The 24,000-nt window shown below is 36.9% G+C and overlaps 1 non-coding gene across 1 annotated transcript; it reads left to right on the top strand.

Annotated features, from left to right (window-relative positions):
- Positions 1–1,007: 1,007 nt before the first annotated feature.
- On the top strand, positions 1,008–1,079 carry TRNAS-GGA (transfer RNA serine (anticodon GGA)). Its single transcript has one exon. It is a non-coding gene; the product is annotated as a tRNA-Ser (tRNA).
- Positions 1,080–24,000: the final 22,921 nt, after the last annotated feature.

Raw genomic sequence — 24,000 nt, 5'->3', positions numbered from 1 at the left:
ATAGGGCACTGAAAGCCAGGGCACTAGGACAGCCAGGACAGATGGGAAGGGGAGGGAGGAGGGAGGGGGATCCGGGATGGGGGACACATGTATACCCGTACCTGATTCATGTTAATGTATGGCAAAACCACCAAACTATTATAAAGTAATTAGCCTCTGATTAAATAAATTAATTTAAAAAATCAATAAATAAAAATTGAGTTTCAAAACATCAGAAAAAAATAAGAGGATATTCAAAATCCACATAGTAAATATAGCATTATCATCCTTTTGTAAAGGCATATGTTCTTAAAATCAGTTAGAAAATAATGACAGCAGTAGAAATTAAAGAACATACAGTATAACTTAGTAGCTATCTATAAATACAAACATGTAAAAGCATATTAGTAGTTTATAAGGAAAATAAAAGTAATATATACTACTCTTTCATCTCCCATGAAGTAACAGTTAGTAGCATTATATTTAGTGTGTTTAAGACTATTTATAGTGAAATACCAGCTGGGACATAAAAACATTTCTGTAAGCACAGTTGGAAAATTGTATTAAGAGACTGAAATAACTTTAGGACAAGAAATTCTATGTATAGGAATTTTTCAAAATATGTGGATTTTTCTCAGGTATAGTCTAAATATCCACAAATTTGAGAAAGACTTTATAAATTACTAAGCTATATAATGGAATATTATAAAAAATGTTCAAGCCATAGTTTTAGGAAATATATAATGAATGGAGAAATATTTATAACACAGAGATTAAGAGATAAAAGGTAGTATGCAACTCCATATTGAATGTAATGAAAAAATATAATATCTTGTGACAGATGTGTATGTCTAAGAGAAGACATGCTTGAAACCCACCAAAATATTAATCATGATTATGGGTAAACTTATTCTTTATACTCTGTAGAATATTCTAATTTTCAAAAATTACCATTAAGTTAATTCTTTAATCAGAAAAAACGTTAGTAAAGCATAAGTGATTTAAGGCCTGCTTGGGGGCTGTTTGCTTCCCTGGTGGCTCAGAGGTTAAAGCATCTGCCTGGAATGCAGGAGACCTGGGTTCAATCCCTGGGTGGGGAAGATCCCCCTGGAGAAGGAAATGGCAACCCACTCCAGTACTCTTGCCTGGAGAATCCCATGGACAGAGGAGCCTGGTGGGCTATAGTTCATAGGGTCACAAAGAGTCAAACATGACTGAAGCAACTTAGCACTCACGCACAACATTAACCCTAATATTAACCATGTTACTTCATAAGTAATAACACCAACTGTATAGTTAAACGTCTTAAAACAATTTTTTCTCATAGTCTGAGAGACTGTGTAGAATTATGTTAGTATAATCTTAATATTTTGTACAGTAGCAAAAGAGGTAATGTAAGTTTATATTAGGCACTGCAAAACAAAAATTGTGTACATTATACCAGATACCCATTTTTTCTCATTTATTCATATTATTTAATAAAAATGTGTTGAACATTATGTAGAAGTTGCCATATATTCTAAAAAATTTGACAATCCAAGAGTCACAAATTAGAATTTTAGAAAAGTAAGCAAGATGATAGGTTTTCTGTGACAAGCTGAGTTCTGAACTCCAGAGTTTTATTTACTGAGTAAAGGAATATTTGTTTATTCCCTCTAATCTTCTCAGTGCACCTCCCTATTCCCTTTATTTTTGAACATTTATCTTCCCTCATCTTTGTATTTAGTGCTTATCCTTATCATATACTTCTGTTTTTAATCAGCTTCATGATTTATAACAGCATCCTCTAGCCTGTTCTAAACATAGTGGCCACTTATTAAATAAATGAAATTAATTCCATGTTTCACTCTTGCAATTACTGCTGAACTGGCAGGAGTTCAATTTTAGATTATTTTGCTCTGTTCATAGATAATGCCTTTACAGGTACTGTCTATTCAATACTCTGCATGTCTAAGATGCAGTGACTTTTTCTAAATATCTAACGATGAAATTAAACTATTGAATATTTAATAATGTTTAAATATTAATGTTCTTAGAGGGCAGGAATATATAAAAATGGGATTCATATTTTATTCCTTTAGATAATGGTAGTGAAACAACAATCATTGCATCTCTTGAGCATATAGATGGATAGTTTGCTATCAAAGGCGAAACCAAGTGGGTGTTCATCAAATAAGAGTAGCTGGAGGCCTGTGTTGTTGGCTGTCAATACTTCTTGTATATTAGTGTTTGATTTCAAGATTTCCTAAATTAAACTTATCTTCATTCATTAATACTGAATATAGTAATTAAACAGTCATAGCGAAAGGTAAAAATAAAAAATTGTCTTTTTTACATAAAAAAAGTTGCGGATTTTTCAAGATCTTAGTGAGGTGCATGTAGTTAGATATATAGACTAAGAAAAGGAAGAGATATAATGTTTTACTTAATTGTGTTTAAAATAAATACATATTATTGGTGGAAAGAGATCTTGCCTGCAGAGTTAAAATATCAAGAAGATAGGATGAGCAGTAATTATGGTTTGAGCACTCATGTGTAAATCAACTGTATTTAAATTGGGATGAGTGCACTATTAATTCATGGATAGTCCATTGAAGAGTTGAGAAGAAACTATTAGCAATGACATTTATATTTTTCCTGAAGATGAAGTAATAATTGTCTTGATGTTTAAAACATGAATATGTACTAGAGTCTTCACTGGGTCCTTATGTCATATTTCCTATTTCTCTGAAGAATCCGTAAGGTATTTGGGAGAATAGTGTAGTCTGCACAAAACCAAGTGGATGTTTGCATTCAGCATTTTGTAAGGCTGTATAGTTTACATGTGTCTCATTAATTTATTATATGAATTATATTATGTCATTTTTACTACATTAAACTTGTGAAAATTAATACCTGGCTCAAAATGAACCCTGAAGAATAATCCTTGGTTGAGGATAATATTAATATTTTTCTTTTTTTAAAAAAAATAAATCTAAAGCATCAGATAAGAGACAGGGAATGTCTGACAATGATCCTGAATTATTGACTAATAGCACTCCAGTATTGACTTTGCCTCACCCCCCAAACATTTTCATAATAACACTGAGATCAATTTGGAAAGCTTAGCCTATTATATCCAAATTCTAGGGAAAAATTCCCAGGGACAATTCCAATTAAAACCTGACAGCTAAATCTGATACCCTATTTCTAAACGTTAGTTTTTACTGCTGAAATGGCTCACCATAGGTAATGAGCAGAAGTATATGTATGGACTATTCTTCTAAGTGTGGACTGATAACAACTCCATCCCTTTAGTCTTGACCGGCGTTAACTGGATATTACAGAGCATTTGAGAGTGGCAGCTCTCGGAGACTATGTTCCAGGGTTTATTTTAGGTCATGTATGCATGCTAAGTTGCTTTCGTCGTGTCCAACTCTTTGTGACCTTATGGGCTGTAGTCCGCCAGGCTCCTCTGTCCATGGGATTCTCCAGGCAAGAATACTGGAGTGGGTTGCTATTTCCTCCTCCAGGGGATCTTCTTGACCCAGGGATGGAACTCATGTATCTTATGTCTCCCTGCACTGGCAGGCAGGTTCTTTACTAGCAGCACCACCTGGGAAGCCCCCTTATTTTAGGTCAGGGTTGAGCAAAGGAGATGCATTTGCTCTATCCCACAGGTTGCATTCTCAGAATACTAGTATCCCACCTAGCAAGGGGATGTAGGACCTCTGCAACTGCGAAAAGATTGTTTTATCCTAAAAAGTTTAGCAAAGGTAGTATCTGGGGCTATCTGTCTGGAAACTACCACAGTAATGATGAAACCCTAGGCTTAATGATTGCTGACTAACAAAGTGATTTGGAGTTTCAGAGAGTGATCCTTGAAGGGAAAAACTGAGTCTTGGTGGGAGGGCCTGTTCTCCATAGGCAGGAGACTGGTGCTATAGAAACTATATCACTTTATCATGCAATACCCTCTAGAATGTAGCTTGCCAGGTGGTTCAGTGGTAAAGAATCCACCTGCAAAGCAGGAGATGCAGATTTGATCCCTGGAGAAGATCCCCTGGAGCAGGAAGTGGCAACCCACTCCAGTATTCTTGCCTAGCGGAGTGGGTTGTCCCATGGACAGAGGAGCCAGGTGGGCTATAGCCCATGAGGTCACAAAGAATCACACACAATTTAGCAACTGAGCATGCACTCTGTAGAATATTGTAATATTGTGGAAATAAATTATGGTAATGTTGGAGGCCCAGAGAGAAAATAGAGCTAGCTAACTCAATCTTTGTTCCTCTTATACAAGATAGGAGACAGTTTTCAGACAAAACATGAGATCTATACCCGAGGCATGAGAAAAAATATTACCCATTGAGCAAGCTTCATACCAGACTCATATCTGAAAAATCATAACTAGATTCATACCTGAAAATTAACTCAAGTTAATTTCATTGAATTTTGCCTTTAGGAACATATTATCCACATCTGAACAATTAATAGCTTGCTATATATGATTGAACACCCATGGCAGGTGTGTATGTCTCACTATAGATCAGAAAATATCCACCATAGCAAGAGTGTTATGGGAACAAGTCTTCTCTTTTTATCAATTTCTGCCAAGATTCATTCAAACTAAGGGACATATTTTTAATTAGATTTATTTACAGTAAATTTCACACGTTTCAAGTATATAATTAGATAAGCTTTGCTTTGTTTTCCCATCTATGAAACATTGAGGTGAGTATATGAACTGAATGGAATCTTTTGGAGAAATATCTTTTAAAATGATAAGAAAATTGGACTAAATATATTTCTAAAATTAAAGGATATATTAAAATTAAAGAATATTTTATGGAAAGGTAGGAAAAATGAGCTCAGATGGTAAAGTGTCTGCCTGCAATGCAGGAGACCTGGGTTCAATTCCTGGGTCAGGAAGATCCCCTGGAGAAGAAAATGACAACCCACTCCAGTACTCTTGCCTGGAAAATTCCATGGACTGAGGAGCCTGGTAGGCTAGAGTCCATGGGGTTGCAAAGAGTCAGACACGACTGAGCCACTTCACAGGAAAAATGTAAGAGGCAGTATCCAAAAAGTGATAAAAGATTCTTAAAGTCAGATAAATGAAGAAGTAGTCACTCATTTGGGCCATGGAGGTAATTGATGGGAGATTTTAATAAAAGTGATGAGAATGGAAATCATAGTACCGGTGATTTCATGAAAATGAGAATCAAATAAAGAGTGATCTTGACTGTAGATTACCACTTTAGGAAACTTGGCTCTGAAAGTTCCAGGAAGTGTGGTAGTGAGGAAAGGATATGGGATTCATGGAGTGTTGGGGGTTGGCTTACTCAGTATTTATTTTTTAAGATTGTTGATAGTTGTTCACATCTATAGATTTTTCAGAAAGTAAATAAGATGCTGAAGATTACATTTAAGTGGGGATAACTGAGAGTGTGAGGCAAATTAAGAAGAAAAAGAATAAGGACCTAGTGTATATATAGCACATGGAACTCTGCTCGATGTTATGTGGCAGCCTGGATGGGAGAGAAGTTTGGAGGAGAATGGATACATGTATATGTATGGTTGAGTCTCTTCAACTTGAAACTATCCCAATATTGTTTGTTAGTTGGCTTTACCCCAATGCAAAATGAAAAGTTTTTTTAAAAAATTGAGAGAGAGGATTTAGAGAATAAGTGGAAGGATTATACTTCAGGTTAAAGACAGTTCTACTAATGGAGGAAGAAAATGAGTAAATATCTATTTTGGCGATTTTACCTTCAGTTTTTTTCTTCCATCTCTCCTGTTCTTATTCCTCAGTCAGTTGAGTAGATTTGTCTTTCTTTACCAAGAGCCTATTTTTACTTCAGATGTCCCTATCTAAGAAATGGTACCCTCACTAATTTCGGACAAATATCTGGAATTTGCCCTCGATCTGTGCCTTTCCCTTACCTCCCACGTGCAATCCATAAATGCATCCTTTAATACTACCTTCAAAATAGGTCTTGAATTGAATCACTCCTTACTTTCCCAATTTAGGCCAACAGTATGTATCGTCCATGTTATTGTTTAGTTGCTAAGGAATGTCCAACTCTGTGTGACACCATGGACTGTAGCCCGCCAGGCTTCTCTGTACCTGGGATTTTCCAGGCAAGACTACTGGAGAGGGTTGCCGTTTCCTCGTGCAGGAGATCTTCTCCACCCAGAGTTTGAACCCACATCTCCTACATCGACAGGCAGGTTCTTTATGACCAAGCCACCAGAGAAGCCCCTCTGTCTTTTATACTCCTGCTTATTATGTTATATATACTTATTTTATACATGAGTAGTTCCTTAATGGTTAGAGTGACCGTATGCTTAGCTTCCTAACTTAAACAAAGCATTTTTGATATTGATAAAAGATGCTATTCACACCTCATTGGTGCTCAGTCACTCAGTTATGTCTGACTCTTTGTGACCCTATGGACTGTAGCCTGCCAGGCTATTCAGTCCATGGGACTTTCCAGGCAAGAATACCAGAGCTGGTTGACATTTCTTCCTGCAGGGCATCTTCTTCACCTAGGGATTGAACCTCTGTCTCCTCCATTGGCAAGCAGATTCTTTAGCCCTGAGCCACCCGGGAAGCCCATGCTTAGGTGAAGGATTAGACAAAAAATTTGACTCCATTAAAGACACAAAATCGCCTTATTAATGGATGTTCCAGTTCCCACTCTTGTCAGTAAAAAGTTTATTCTTCCATGTGGCTGCCAGAATGAAGAGTTATCAGATTGTGTCATTTCTCCCCACTCCACTTGCCACCTCCCCCTACCCACTAAACACAAACTCATGCCCAGCTTCAAACTTCCTGGAGAGTTCCACTGAGTGTAAAGTTAAAAGCAAACTCTAGCCAATGGCCTAGAAGACCATCCATGAGTTGATTTTGTTCATCTTTCCTAACTCACCTCAGAATGTATGTTCTCCCTTTCTTCTTCTTCTTTTATTATCTCTCAGCCAAATGAGTCTCTTGCCTTTTTTGTGTACCATGAACATACACAACTTGCTTGTCTGAGGGCTTTTATATTTTCTTTTCTTTTTGCCTAGCATATGCTTTTCCTGGCTGTCCCTATGGTCCTAGGAACTTATGGTTCTTCCTGATAAGTCTAAACTCAAATGTGATTGCATGAGAATGCTCTTTCCTAACCACACAAGTAGCTTACTTTTAATCTTCCAAGCACTATAAATCTCACTACTTGTTTATGTCCTTCATAGCACTTACCACAACCAGTAATTATTTCATTTATTTCTTTACTTTTTTTGTAATTTGTGTTCTCTTCAGTTCAGTTCAGTCACTCAGTCATGTCCGACTCTTTGCGACTGCAGCACTCCAGGCTTCCCTGTCCATCACCAACTCCTGGAGCTTACTCAAACTCCTTTCCATTGAGTCAGTGTTGCCATCCAAGAATCTCATCCTCTGTCATCCCTTTATCCTCCTGCCTTCAGTCTTTCCCAGAATCTGGGTGTTTTCAAATGAGTCAGTTCTTTGCATCAGGTGGCCAAAGTATTGGAGTTTGAGCTTCAGCATCAGTCCTTCCAATGAATATTCAGGACTGATTTCCTTTAGGATTGACTGATTGAATCTCCTTGCAGTCCAAGGGACTCTCAAAAGTCTTCTCCAACACTACAGGTCAAAAACATCAATTTTTCAGCCCTCAGCATTCTTTATAGTCCAGCTCTCACATCCATACATGACTACTGGAAAAACCGTAGCTTTGACTGGATGGACTTTGTTGGAAAAGTAATGTCTTTTCTTTTTAATATGTTGTCTAGGTTGGTCATAGCTTTTCTTCCAAGGAGCAAGTGTCTTTCAGTTTCATGGCTGCAGTCACCATCCGGAGTGATTTTTCTTTTCTTTTTGCCTAGCACATGCTTTTCCTTGTGTTCTCTTACTAAAATATAGTTCATGAGATCAAGGTCTCCATACAAGTGTAGAATGGTGCACTCAATTTGAAAAGTTGTTTGGCACTTTCAATAGAGCTGAAAATAGGCCATATAGTCTAATAATTCTACCCCTCTGTATCTATCCATCAGAAGTACACAAGTGTTCACCCCAAAAATGTACTAGAATGTTTATAACAACATTATTTTTAATATCTCCAAAATAGAATCATACCAAATGTCTGCCTGTATGATAATAGATAAACATACTATGGTATATCCAGTTAAAAAAGAAGACGACAAAGGAACAAGGGAAAAGGGACATTATTTTAAAGCAAAATAACCTGTATTGTTTGAAGTCAGGCAACTGGAACACTAAAGAGCCTAGCAAGGCTTCCAGGTTACTGATGATATTTGGTTCCCTGGTTAGGCTGCCAGCTTACACAGGTGTATGAAATTTTTGAAAATCCTTCAAGATGTAAACTTATGTGCATTTTTTGTTATATCATTTTATGTTTTCATAAAAATTAATTTAAAAATGCATGGGGATGTGTCAGGATACAAGGATTGAGAATTCTTATAATAGCTGGTGCTTGTAACGTGGTACTAATTAGAAAGACTGCCAGGCAATGTAAGGTACCCAGCTGAGGTTGGAGACTTGGACTTTGTTGTGGCCTGATGCACACAGCTCTGTGATAGTCTCTGATCTGATTTTAGCAGCTTGGGTGTGAGAGTAGAGGAAGTATGATGTTCCAGATCCAGGTTGGACCTTTATTTCAGAGCAGGGCTGGCAGGAGGTTAAAGAGAAAGAAAGCTGATGTCAACAAGAGATGCATTCAAGTTGGTGTCTCTAGACTGGATACGAAGGAATATGGAGTTTGTTCACTTATTGAGGAAAGGTAGGGAGACAAGCAACTAGAGGTCTGTGGGCTTCAGTTATAGTTGTAGTAGGAAGAAACATGCGAGAACATGGAAGGATAGGTATTAGAACAAATGAGAATTTACAGTTGAAAACTTCAGAGATGGAATAGTTCCCAGGTGTAGTTTTGGGCTTCCCTGGTAGCTCAGCTGGTAAAGAATATGCCTGCAATGCAGGAGACCTGGGTTTGATTCCTGGGTCAGGAATTTGCCTCAAGAAGGGATATGCTACCCACTCCAGGATTCTTGGGGTTCCCTGGTGGCTCAGTCAGTAGAGAATCCGTCTGCAAGGTGGGAGACCTGAGTTTGATCCCTGAGTTGGGAAGATCCCCTGGAAGAAGGCATGGCAACTCACTCCAGTATTCTTGCCTGGAGAATCCTCATGGACAGAGGAGCCTGGTAGGCTGCAGTACGTGGGGTCAGAAGGAATCAGACATTACTGAGTGACTAAGCACACAACACATGTGTAGTTTTGGGTTTGAGGGCTTGAGACAAGGTGAATGTAAAGTTTTTCAGAGTCAAAAAACTCTAGAAACTTTGAAGCAAGCACTTGAACTAGTCACCTGCATGGGAGAGTTTTGACAAGAATTTGAGTGAAGGGGAAGGCCACAAGCATGGTGCTGAATCTTTTGATAAACATGGAAAAGTGACCCAGAGGCTGGTGCATGATTCTGGATCACAGAATTGAGTGGCATGATATCAAAGGAGGCAGGCTCTCTCCATGAGGTTGAAAGAGAAACAGTTCTGGTGTCAGGCTTTGGATGGGGTGGAGCTGAGGACTAGCAGAATGCTGACATCTTTTCTGATTCATGAATTCCCTGACCCTGTGACTTCATTGTCTTCATTTCAGAGACCTAGGCTTAGTGGGTAGGAGAAGGCAATGGCACCCCACGCCAGTACTCTTGCCTGGAAAATCCCATGGGCGGAGGAGCCTGGTGGGCTGCAGTCCATGGGGTCGCGGAGAGTCAGATGACTGAATGACTTCACTTTCCCTTTTCACTTTCATGCATTGGAGAAGGAAATGGCAACCCACTCCAGTGTTCTTTCCTGGAGAATCCCAGGGATGGGGGAGCCTGATGGGCTGCCGTCTGTGAGGTTGCATAGAGTCGGACACGACTGAAGTGACTTAGCAGCAGCAGCAGCAAGCTTAGGGGAAAGAAGGAAGACTATTTTCAGGAAAAGGGAGGAACTTAGGGGGCAGTTTGATGAAGGGCTTTTTTTTTTTTTTTGCTTTGCTTTGTTTTGCTTACCTTGGAACAGGGATTTTTAAAGTTTTAGGAGAAGATCAGTGATGTCTAAGTAGAACAGTAAAGCATGAAACTGTATGGAAACAAGAGTAAACAGAACACTCTGGGTTCTGATCAAGGGTGACCAGATGCTAAGAATGGTGTTTTGCTGTATCTTAAAGTGCCATGTATCTGTTGTTAAGTTATTTCAGCATTTTCGATAGGGCCAAGTTCCAGGTAAAAGCGTGAAAGTGACTCAGCTGTGTCAGACTCTTTGCAATCCCATGGACTGTAGCCCACCAAGCTCCTTTGTCCATGAAATTTTCCAAGCAGGAATACTGGAATGGGTAGTGATTCCCTTCTCCAGGGTATCTTCCCAACCCAGGAATCGAATCTGGGTCTCTTGCATTGCAGGCAGACTCTTTACCATCAGAACCACCAGGGTAGAGTCATATAATCCATGATATAGGCAAAATGGGCTGTTCTTCAGAGTTCCAGCAGATTGGTAGGGAGACTTCAATACAATGCTCCTGGAAAATTCTAGACTAAGGTTAGAGAGGAAAGACAATTTAGTTCTTGGGACATATCCCTTCTTTGTAATTGTGTCAGTGTTTGGTGGATGGATAAAACGTGTACTCCTTCAGAAGAAGCCAGGGAACTAAGCTAGTTTTTAGAGTAATAATCTGTGGTATCGATTCCTGACTCCCTATTGAAATGGTAGCTGGTAACCATGGAAAATAGATTTCCATAAGGCTGGAGCAAGATATAAATAGGGAATCTTCCCTGGGGCGGACTGAAACAGTGTTTGAAAGAGCAACAAACTGTTTCTGAGAACAGGATATGCAGTCCAAAAGGAGAGAAAGTAAATGAGGGGAAGCCAAACTGGCTCAGTGGCAACAGTCTCTGGTTATCCCAAAGGGGTGGCTTGCTTGTTTCCAGGGCTGGTAGATTATGCCCTGGTAACACTCTGTGTTGCTGCCCATCTGTGTCTTTAAAGGACTTGACTAGCAGCTAGGGAGTGCAAGGGTGTGATCTAGCTCCATGGGCACAATCATTGCCTTTCTGCAGTTTAAGAATGCTCTAAACTGGGCCTTTGAGATCCCGTTATGTCCTCAGAGTTGATGAAAGGGCTGAATTTCCTAAATAACTAGGGTCTATTAGCTTGCCATGCAGAGACCCCACAGCTGGCGAGATCTGATGCCCCATAGCAAAAGAACCACACGATTCTGGAACCACATGATTAAAATTAGGAGGAGGAAAAGAGAGTGAATTAAAGATTCAAAGAAATGATTTGAGTCTTAGAAAGAGAGCCAATAACCACATACTTGAGAGTAAAGACTCTTGGGATGCTTATAAATGTTTATAAGGCTTGGGAGAAACCTCCAGAAAGTAAAAGATTTTAAAAAATATGAGTGTGTGTATGTGTGAACAAAATAACTTAAACACTAAAGAATGACTGATGCACTGAGAATATAAAGAAAATGATAAGCAATTATCTTTGAAAAATTCACGTTATTTTTTATAAGCAAAAAAGGAACACAGATTGTATTAGCTTGGGACTTTAATATCTTGCTATATCCAAATTGTAGAATAAAGGTAAGAGAAAGTAGGTATTTGGTTCTTAAAAAGGCATAAGAAATGAAGGGATAAATGTCTAAATGAGAGGAAAATTTAGAGTCTTCATTTTCTTTTGAGAAAAGCCGTGCCCCGGAAGCCTGCTGAAATGACTTGCATAAGAAACAGATATATTCTAAAGACTCTGGTAAAATGTCTCCTCCCTTCAAGCTCTCTTTTAGGCCCTTAGCTCTACTCTGTCTCATTTTCTGTTTTGTAGGACTGAATTTAAATCAGTAAATAAAAACATAAAGATGTTAAAGCACTTCATCAATTTGAAGTATTTAATGAGATGTTCCAGGGTGCTATATCATGCTGTGGATGCTGGTTCAACTCCCACATTCAGTTTCTAAAGGCCTAATTTATATTATGGAAATAGTTTAAGTTTCAAGGTAGCTAAAATGACCCTTTTCTAGCCCCATGATAATTCTATGCCCCAAATTTTCCATTTGGTGTCTTGTAAGTTTTTAAGATAATTATTGTTTGATCTATGGTATCTCAGAATATTTTATTTCTCCTGCCACAAATATTATATAATTGCTTCTTTATCTTTGCTGCTTTTTAAGGTCTACATGGTATTTCTCTCTCTAATGGCTAAAAAGTAAATATGACACTGTGTTTTGTATGTGCAAGGAGTTCAACTATGATTAAGTGGCAAGCACTAGAAAGTACTTCCTTAGAAAAACCAATAACAAGCATTATTTGGCTTTTCAGTGTGGAAAATGAATGTTGCATTTTATTCCTTTCCATCATCGCCCTTAGAATTGCATCTTCTTGCAATAGCACCAAGAATAATGCAAGGTCATTTCTAAAGTGTTTGCTTTTCTTAGCTTTGTTCACCTTTCCTCTGAGAGAAGGAGGTTATATGTTTAAATTGTGACCCTAATGTCTCTTGTGTGTCCAGAAGCTCCCCTTTAATTACTTAGGTGGGCAGATGAAAATTGAATAAGTGCACAAAAGTTTATGGTTTTAATAAATGCATCCATTGTGATGATTTTCATTATCCATACCATCTGAAGGCTATGTGCTTTTTAAAGCTAGCATTTTCCAAGTCTGAAGCAAAATAAAACCATAGAAAAGTTGATTTCCAATAGAAACTGGTGAACTGCTTTCTCTATACCATTACTTTAAAGAGTTTATCTAATAATTACAGTTTTCAGTCTCCGGAATCTCCTTCCCTTGCTTTGATATGCTCTAGTATGTAGAGCATAGGCTCAGAACTCATATTCTGCCATGTTAGTAGGTTCTTTGAAAACAATATTTATTTGTAAACCTAGGGTCTAGTTAAGTTTTCATTTTAATTAACCTATATAATCTATTTTTGAAAATAAAACTCATCCTTTCATCTGCATTTTAATTGCAGGGTGTAAAGAATGTCAAGTTTTAATTGGCTTAAGAGACCTATGTACAATAAAGCCTCATAGCAAATGTATCAGAGGGCTTTATAGGGGACCAGCTGGCCCTCTGTTAAGATTAGGACTACCATAAATGGAAAAGGTTTAACCCTCTTTCAGATTCTCCAGTATCTCAAAATCAATACAGAAAAGCTTCATAGATGCCCTGATCTTACAAAAGAGTGTCACAGATGATTTCTCCAGGGGGTTCTAAATATGCTGCAGTTACTAGTTATTATTTCTGCACAGTTACAGTACCTACTCATCCATAAGCAGCTAATGTTGATGGGGTAAATCCAGTAGCATTACTATAAATCTGGACTGAATAGTGGTTGAATGAAAAATTCCTAAAATCTCCTAAATCCTTATGATTTCAAGGAGTTCTAAATCTTAAGTATTTGTTATGTAAACGATATTGTTAAGCCAGAAAATTTCTAAAAGTCTTTATGCTTCAGATGTAAATTCTCAACTCACAACCCCACCTAGTTCTCAGCGCTCTTTCTGTTTTCTCTTTTCATTCATTATTCTTAATAGCCAGTAGCTTTTTCAAAACGTACTGGAGTGAATCCATCTTTTTATTGGGCTCTGACAGATAGGGAGGCTTAAAAAATGCGAAGTCTTCACGATAAGACATCTGAGGAAAAAATATTGTAGATTTCCCTCTGAATGCCTTCTTCAGCATGAAGAGCTCAGAGTAAAACATTTCAAGTACAGCTTGGGAGCATGTATATATTCAGCTGAAGACAGCTCCCCTCCCCTTTGCTCTGAGAGCATTTCACTGAAGGCTTCTTAAACTGGAAGCAAATATGACATTTTGACACAAATATACTGTTTCAGCGTTTGACTCAGAATTTAGCTTGTACACTGCTACCATTAAACATTTGAAGTATTTATGTGATGTCAAATTTAAAAAGACCATTTATTTTTTAATGATTTTTAGAAATGTGGCCATTTATTTTTAATGCTCTACCTTATTTTGGAAGACTGGATTCGAGGAAGTGCTACTTTCCTTAATCGAATTCCTTTTCAACCTGTATCTCTTTTATGTCAGAAATATTCAGTGATTTCAAAAGAAACTTCTGAAGTCATAATGATATTCAGTGAAATAGGAAATAATGTTATAGTGTCAGATGAAAGGTTTTTCCCAGGCAAGAAATCTTTGCCTACCTTGTTCCCCCACCCACTTCAGCATTCCTAGATATTGGTCCATCTTGTAGATCTTTAAATAAGCTTATAATTATTATCTTGTCACCATGGTTCTTAATGTTAACTCATAAAAATTGTTTGGTTTGGGGACTATAATGAGAAATTTTTTGAAATAAATATATTGGAATGATCCCTCAAAACCACTGAATAGCATTTCTTACCAATAAGGTTAGGGACATCTCCTACTCCCCTAGAAATAGGTGCTGAGATGTCAGCCTACCAAAACATTAAGGAAAGAAAAATTATAAATTTAATATTTCTCTTTTGTTAACAGTTTAAACTTAACAAGACCACCAGGGGGAGCAAGTTACTGGTCAAAGGAGGTGAGGTACAGTTCCAGTCTTTTAATAGAAAACCTAACTTGAGAAAATTGCAAAATTGCAAAATTGCACCAGAATCAGTGGGAATAAAAGCAAAACATGACTCAAAATTACAAAATCTTCCAACTCTCTAGAATAATATCTTCTTATAATCAACTTGTTTTACTTTAGTTTCTGAAACAAGAGGCTATGGCAATACTGTATGCACGCGTGTACTCAGTCGCTTCAGTCATATCTCACTCCTTTCTACCCTATGGACTGTAGCTTGTGAGGCTCCTCTGTCCATGGGAGTCTCCAGGCAAGAGTACTAGAGTGGGTTGCCATGCCCTCCTCCAGGAGATCTTCCCAGCCCAGGGATCAAGCTTGCGTCTCCTGCTTTGCTAGGTGGACTCTTTATCCACTGAGCCACCTGGGAAGCTGCTAATAATGCATAGTTGTTTTTTTTTTTTTTTGTCCTTTGTAAATATTTTTCTAGGGTATCCCATCTTCTGCAACCCTAATGATCTATTTGCTAAGAAAACTTTGGAAAATACATATGATTCTACCAATTTAATGACATATCACATACCAGGCCCATATAACTATAAATACAAAAATAAATCTGGCAGTACAGAGAGTCTACCTGCTTAAAAATAAGCAGTATAATTTACGTATATAGAGAAAAGTCCTCAAAGATTTTACATTCAAATTAAGGGAAAATAACATATATATATGTGTGTGTGTGTGTGTGTGTGTGTGTGTGTGTGTGTGTGTGTGTGTGTAAAGTGACTTCTAAGCAATATGTGAGCCAGTACTCTTGATTCCTATGACTGGGATTTTTCAAGAAGTACTTCATGGAACAAGAAAGATTATTCATCAAACATTTTTTAGCAGTTGTGTACAAATTTATAAGTCATGGTGACTGTATAAATTTAACAGAAAGCATTTTGAGGGAAACAACTTGTATCAGTGTTATTATGAATATTTCATATTGGAATAGAGCAGAATAAAGCCTAGATTTTATTTAATATGAGCTATTTATTGACTGCATACTGAATATATAATATTTAAAAAAAAACTTTTTGACCCCATTCTCCTGGATGTAAGGGAAAGAAAAACATAATTACTCCAATATATGATTATATAGCATGAAAGTATTCTAAGAAAGCACTATATGCAATGGGAAAGTATACTAGGGATCCTAATTTTGGTTAGGTACTCAGAGAACTACTCTCAGAGGAATATATGACATGGTAGACACTAAGAGTTATTAGAATCATAAACAGGAAATAAGAATAATTTGGTTAGAGGAAACTGAATACTTGAGGAACTGAGAGGCACTGAATGAATCAGAGTTGAGAAACAGATGGAAATGCAGATCAGTGGTGAAGATGGAAGAACTGTGGCATCAGATGAATCTGAAAAGACTTTCTAAATTGTGTTGAGGATTTTAGATATTGATCAGAATACAGTGGAGTCTGGAAGGATTTTGTACTGAAGAGTGACATGGTCCAGGTGAGGTCCGGGGAAAGTCACATTAGTATATGCACGGGAAAGAATTAGTGTGAAAATAATGAAGAAGCAGGAAGACCAGTTGGAAGTCCTTTGTGGTGATCCAGGTAAGAAACGTGATGGATGGAATTAAGATGGTGACAATGAAAATGAAGAGAAGCACATATATACTTTTGGAAGTAGAATCCAGATTTGATAGTGAACTGAGCACAGAGAATGATAAAGAGGGAAAAGGCTAGGCTAGGAAATACCCTTTAATAATGTGACAAAGACTGTGAAGAAAGTTTTGCAGAAAGAGATTAATAATTCATGTTTTCAAATATTTGAATATTCAAAAGTTGGAAATTCCTGTGAATCCAAATTATCCAAGATGCCAAATTACTCATATATTCTAGCGTCTCTCTATATATATGCATTAAATAAGCAACATGATTGGAGTGCAAATATGAGAGTCATTGGCCATCAGATGGTAACAAAATTGAAGACATAAGAATTGACAAATAATATACAGATAAAGTGTAGAGTTAGAAGTGTCAATTATATAACACTGAGAAACCTAATTAGTTGCATAGTCTGACTAACTGAGAAGCTTACCATAGAAGTTGAGGAAGTGTTATCAAGAAAAGGAGAAATCTAGATCTGTGCATATATGAAAGTCAGAGGAAAGGTTATTCAGATGTTTAGTTTTTGTCACATGTGTTAGAATATTTTGTTTTTAAGGAGATAACTACATTTAAGAGGGATTGACAGTTATTGAATACTAGGACTATATTTAGAATTATTCTTTCAAATAAAGTTTATTGTTGATTGTATTCTCAGAGGAATAAGAATTTTACTAGTCTTCTTTATCTTCTTTGTGACCCCATGGACTGTAGCCTGCCAGGCCCCTCTGTCCATGGAATTCTCCAGGCAAGAATACTGGCGTGGGTAGCCATTCCCTTCTCTGGGGGTCTTCCCTACCAGGGATCGAACCTGGGTCTATGGCATTGCAAACAGATTCTTTACTCTCTGAGCCACCAGTGAAGCCCTCTTTATTGATGAATTGTCAACATGTAGACTGTAAAAGTATTTGAGGCAATATTCTGGTGTTACACATCATCTAGTTACTTAGAAAACAAGGTGAATTAAATACATGTACCTATATGCCCATGGGTTCCATAGTCCCTTCAGAACTGAGTAGCTATAATGGCTTTCAGTTCTGTTCAGCTTTCCTCTGAATGGAAGCTGCCAGTAGTTTCTTTTTTCATTACTGCTAGGTGGTTCATATTCTCACATGGCTGACGTTTCTTCCTGTTGTCTAAACCATATTTCTGTTCTCATTTTATTTGCAACTCTAGTTATTAGCAGATTCTTGACTTCTGTTCATTTCGCTATTACAGTACACTTGAGTCTGGATAATTTCTCCAACTTTCCACAGGGTAGTTCTGTACAGTATCATGGCATTATATTGGAAGACACTGAATGATTTTCTTGTTACACACAAGAACATTGTTTACTACAGTGGATGTCGCCCTGCTGAGCTGTGCCACACTCTTTCATATGAAGTTAGGATATGTGTCTATCCGTTTAACTCTTACACATACTTATCCTGTTTATTTAGCTATCTGAATCTCTTGCAGCTCAGGGTGTAAACATATTACCCAAAGTTTTCTGTGTCTTTATTTTTCCCAGTAGCTTAAGGAAGCCTGTTGTACCCCCTTGAGATATGAAGTCCATGAGAGAACTGTGCAGATAATTCAGTCACCACATACTTCTGAATAAACTCTATGATATAGTTAGTATACTATAAAACCAACAACCCAAAACATGATGTGTTTACTGTTTGTGTCTGTAAAGCTTCATCATGGTGAACTGTGGCAGCAAGTAATAGGTTTTTTTTAAAAAAAAAAAAAAAAGGAAAAAATACTAAAAAAACCCTGGGAAACATCATTACTGATACAAGATTTCCTTCAAGTCAATAGTGGGTATGTCCAGTATCCTATCCAATCATTGAAATTCTTAAATCTGGAATTTAATTTTGAGCTCATTTTAGTGTCAGTTGGACATATTGATGTGATTTGGTTTTTCATTTTGAAATATTATCTTTTGTTCTGATTATTTTATGTGCTATATATAGCTTTTAGCTATATATAAAAACTCTTGGTAGAAAAGTATTTTCTTTTTAGATTGGAGAAATTTTCCTCTTACAGGTTATCGTTTTCTTTTCTTTAAATGTAAAATTACTTCAGATGTCATCTTTGGTGTCAGGCAAAACACTGTAGGGAAAAAAAAAGGTTGTGCCAGGCTTAATCACAAGATTTTCTAGATAGGAAGCCTTTTGTCCTGATAGACTGGGAATCTTAAAAATGAGTTCACAGCAAATGCAAAGCTTATAACAAATCTATGTAACGTTGAATCTGATGTAAAGTTCTATGAAACCATTAGGATTTACCTATTTACTCTAACCTAGCATATTTAAAGTTGCTTCTTTCACCCCGTTGTTCAGTCACTAAGTCTTGTCTGATTCTTTGTGACCCCATGGACTGCACCATGCCATACTTCCCTATCCTTTACCATCTGCTAGAGTTTGCTCAATCTCATGTTCATTGAGTCAGTGATGCCATCCAGCTATCTCATCTTCTGTCGGCCCCTTCTCCTCCTGCCCTCAAATTTCCCAGCATTAGTGTCTCTTCCAATGAATTGGCTCTTTGCATCACGTGGCCAAAGTATTGGAGCTGGAGGTTCAGCTTCAGCATCAGTCCTTCTAAAGAATATTCAGTGTTGATTGCCTTTAGGATTGACTGGTTGGATCTCCTTGCTGTCTAAGGGACTCTCTAGAGTCTTCTCCAGCACCACAATTCAAAAGCGTCAATTCTTCAGCACTCAGGCTTTTTTATGGTCCAGCTCTCACATCTGTACATGACTACTGGAAAAACCACAGCTTTGGCTATATGGATATCTGTCAGCAAAATGATTTTTAATATGCTGTCTAGCTTTGTTACAGCTTTTCTTCCAAGGAGCAAGCATCTTTTAATTTTTTGGCTGCTGTCACCATCCACAGTGATTTTGTAGCCCAATAAAATAAAATCTGTCACTGTTTCTACTTTTTCCCTATCTATTTGCCATAAAGTGATGAGACTGGTTGCCATGATTTTAGTTTTTTGAATGTTGAGCTCTAAACATCCATTTCTATGATACAGATAGATTATAATTAAGCTTCCAGATGCACTGCCTTGTTTGTAAAACCTAGATTATTTGTGGTTTTAATGATATGATGATCTTCTGTATCTTTAGTATCCAAAGTGTCTTCTTCTTAGTGTATCTAAAAGGGGTTGATGAGGGAGACACCTGACTTAGGACCTGATTCACTAGCTTAATTACAAGAAAATTTTCTATGAATGTGTAATTGTCCGATTATTTTATATTCCATAAGCAACTTGCTGTAATGATGATGCTTTAGAAAGAGGTCAGTCCACTGGATATTGATATTAGTCAATATGATGAAGAAGACACATAAGATAATATGTTAATATTGGTGAAGGTTCTTCAGAGAAATAGAACGAATAGCATGTATGCGTGTATGTGTGGGGTATGTGTATGTAAGAGAAAGAGAGAGAAATTTATTTCAAGAGAGAGAAAAAGAGAGAGATTTATTTTAAGGAATTATCTCACATGATTGTGGATACCAGCAAGTCCAAAACACGCAGAGTAGGTCAGCAGGCTGGAGAAGCCGGGAAGCGCTGCATAACAAAGCCAAATGTAGTCTGCTGGCAGAGCTCTCTGTGGAGGGTGATAAGTCATTTTCTCAAGTCCTTCAACTGATTGCCTGAGTTACACTCACATAATGGAGGGAAATGCCATACTCAAAGTTACTGATTAAATGTTATTCCACCCCAGAAATACTGTCACCGCAATGTGTAAAGTGCTGTTTGACCACATATTTGGTACTGCAGCCTAATCAAATTGACATGTAAAATCAACCTTCACAGTTTCTAAAATAGAAGGAAACACAAAATTAATGTAATTTTGATTACATTAATTATTCCATACTGCACTCTTTCTCCTATCATTGTCCTGTGGCCAGAAAATTCAGATACATTCTGCAAAAGATTTAGGAGTCCTGCTGAGAGAAACTTATGTATGTAACTATGTAGAAACTTCCTTGGTTTGGTATTAATGCAGCCAGCCGCTGAGTCAACCTCTGAAATTTTTTACTTTGGACATAAAAATTAATATCAGTCAAAAAGGTTTTTTTTTGTTTTTTTCCTGTAGGCTAAGCTAGCTTTCCACTTGTGCTGTTACTGAAGTTACAAGCAAGAATCTGAAAAACAGCACTGAGATGCGCTGTGAGAAATGCCTTGAGTTTAGATCCAATTTACTGATACCCTAAAACTAATCTGTTATATAGTACATTTTCAAAGACTGGGAGCCCTCTGGCCTGGTTATCATTGATATTGAAATAGAAAATAACTAAAGTAGACAAGCTCTGTTATGCATAAAGAGAAGAGAGAACTGAATAAGACAGTGCATTTTTTATATACATAAAAGCCTACAGAGTGTATTTTAATTCTTTTGTTACTAATTTATATGTCAGGGTTTTCAAGCTCTACTTATTTCTTAAATTTTTAGTTTTCTTTGTAAAAGTCAGTGAATGCATAATAAATATACAGAAAATTGCGAGCTAAACATTAATGTTTCACAGTTACTAACTTTCCCTATGATATTTTTATATTTATAATTTTAGTTGTGTTATTAAAAAGTTTCAATAATATACAATTTCTAATTGCATATTACATGCTGCTTTAAAAAATTTACGATCATATAAGTACTTTATTATTCAATGTCTAGCACATGCTAAAGACACTTGCTAAAATATATGAATAAATTAATGAATATAGTTATTGTAAGACAATGTATATTGAAATTCACCATAAAAATTATTTTTAAGTTTTGGCTTATTTAATCAGGCAAATATTCCATAATTATGTAATTATTTGCATATTAACCAACATTTAGTTTATTTTCAGTATTTTTTTTTATAAATAATTATATAATGAGCATCTTCAAATGTAAAGATTTTTCTACTTTCAGTATACTTTCTTAGATATATTTTTCCAAATGATAATACAAGGTCAAACAATTTTTTTAAGAAAAAACTTCAATTTACCTTTAGGTCATTAGAGAGAGAAAGGATATATTTGTTATAAAGTTTCAGGTTAAAGATATTTTATTGCATAAAATGAATAATGTTTAGCATGAGAAAAGATGTGCATGCAGGAATACAAAAAACTGGAAAATTGAAATACATATTATATTCCTTTCTTTCTGATTTTACTCAGATATCACTTATAGTCCCAGCAGTCCCTGTACCTAACTTCTGGGGTTTGGGAACTCAAGCAAACAAAAATCATAGAATTTTACAAAATATTTCAAAACCAAATATTTAGCTTTTTATTTTATTTTATTTAAATATAAATTTAGTTTTAACTGTTACTTTGGATTACCCAAATCACAGCTTTTCTTCGTAGAAAAACTTAATAGTTGGTAATATTGAAAATAAGTAGGAGATGGACAATGGAGTATGGTAGGTATGCTGATGCTGCTGCTGCTGCTAAGTCACATCAGCCGTGTCCGACTCTGTGCGACCCCTTACACAGCAGCCCACCAGGCTCTGCTGTCCCTGGGATTCTCCAGGCAAGAACACTGGAGTGGGTTGCCATTTCCTTCTCCAATGCATGAAAGTGAAAAGTAAAAGTGAAGTCGCTTAGTCGTGTCTTGACTCTTTGCGACCCCATAGACTGCAGCCTACCAGGCTCCTCTGTCCATGGGATTTTCGAGGGAAGAGTACTGGAGCAGGTTGCCATTGCCTTCTCCATGGTAGGTATAAGTTGAATAAAATTGATTGGCTTGAATGTAAAAGATATATTTTATATTTACTCAACCAGAAATTCACAATAAAGATAACAGTGTTCTGGGCATCTGTTATTATTCTTTCTTTGTCTGTATTCACAACAGGATATTGTCCAGGGAGAGAGTAAATGCTAATACAACTAGTGATGCATCCTCCAGGCCACAAATAGATGTACATAATATTAGAAGAGAGCGAAGGCAATGGCACCCTACTCCAGTACTCTTGCCTGGAAAATCCCATGGACAGAGGAGCCTGATAGGCTGCAGTCCATGAGGTCGCTAAGAGTCGGATGCGACTGAGCAAGTTCACTTTCCCTTTTCACTTTCATGCGTTGGAGAAGGAAATGGCAACCCACTCCAGTGTTCTTTCCTGGAGAATCCCAGGGACGGGGGAGCCTGGTGGGCTGCCATCTATGGGGTCGCACAGAGTCAGACATGACTGAAGAGAGTTAGCAGCAGCAATATTAGAAAAGCAATATTAGAAAAACATCAGAAGTTCATATTATATAACACATAGAAAATATGAAAATAGAAATAAATTGGCCCAACCACTAATAGTCTTGGAGAAACAATTTAAGGGCAAGCATTAAAAATAAGCTTGTCAAGAGAATGCAAATAAGTAAAATATCTTTTGTTATTTGTTTGCAGTATTAAGAGTTGACAGGAGCTGCCCTGGTGGCTCATACAGTAAAGGATCTGCCCACAATGCTGAAGGTCTGGGTTTGACCCCTGAGTGGGGAAGATCACCTGGAGAAAGAAATGATGACTACCCACTCCAGTATTCTTGCTGGGGAATTCCATGGACAGGGGAGCGTGATGGGTTACAGTCCATGGAGTTGTAAAGAGTAGGGCATGACTGAGTGACAGAAACACACACACAAGAGTTGGGAACAGCCTGAGTCCTCTCTCCATCCTTTCTTGGTTGCCCATCTGTGCATTTTTTCCCATAGGAATTTATTTGGTGTTCTTTTCCTTTTAAATATTTTTCTTCTTTATATCCTGAGACTGGATGATGATTTCCCCATGATGCTGGATTTCCATTTTTCTGTTGATCAAAATAATCCACATACTTTTGACTAATTTATCTCAGGAAAATAAAAGATAATACAAATATGATATTTAAGGACAGAGCCATTGCAAAGGTGTAGGAATCTAGTAAAATTTTTAGTTATAGTTATTGGAATAAAATTCTTCCTATTATTAGATAGTGCTATAAGCATCTTATTTTCTAAATTTCCTCTTGAAATAAGATAGATGTAAGACTAGAACAAATATTTGTTTTTAACAAATTTCAGACAGATATGTAATAGTGGTCCTCAAAATTTGCTGTGTGTAAGAACCAGAAGCATCCTAGGATCCTGCTCTAGGTATTGTGCTTCATGGACCAGCAGCATCAGCACCATTTGAGAACTTGTTAGAACTGCAGATTTTAAGGCTTTACTCTAGACCTGCTCAATCTGAATTTTAGCAAGATTCCCAGGTGATTTCTATACATGTTAAAGTTTGAGATATGCTGTGTGATTCCATTTAAATGAAATGTCCGGAAAAGGCAAATCGATAGAGACAGTAGATTAATGGTTGTCTGAGGCAGGGTGGGCATGGATATTAACAGTAAAAAGATGCAAGGGATCTTTCTGGGGTGATGAAAATGCTGTAAAAATGATTTATGGTGATGGTGTCACAAGTTGATAAAAATTTTAAACAAAAATAGACTCAAAATGGATTAAAGGTCTAAATGTAAGACCAGAAACTATAAAACTCCTAGAGGAGAACATAGGCAAAACACTCTCTGACATAAATCACAGCACAATCCTCTATGATCCACCTCCCAGAATTCTGGAAATAAAAGCAAAAATAAACAAATGGGATCTAATTAAAATTAAAAGCTTCTGCACAACAAAGGAAACTATAAGCAAGGTGAAAAGACAGCCTTCTGAATGGGAGAAAATAATAGCAAATGAAGCAACTTACAAACAACTAATCTCAAAAATATACAAGCAACTTACGCAGCTCAAGTCCAGAAAAATAAACGACCCAATCAAAAAATGGGCCAAAGAACCAAATAGACATTTCTCCAAA

Source organism: Capricornis sumatraensis, chromosome 13 (assembly GCF_032405125.1).
Source record: "Capricornis sumatraensis isolate serow.1 chromosome 13, serow.2, whole genome shotgun sequence".
Lineage (NCBI taxonomy): Eukaryota > Metazoa > Chordata > Mammalia > Artiodactyla > Bovidae > Capricornis > Capricornis sumatraensis.
This window is presented reverse-complemented; position numbering and strand designations above follow the sequence as displayed.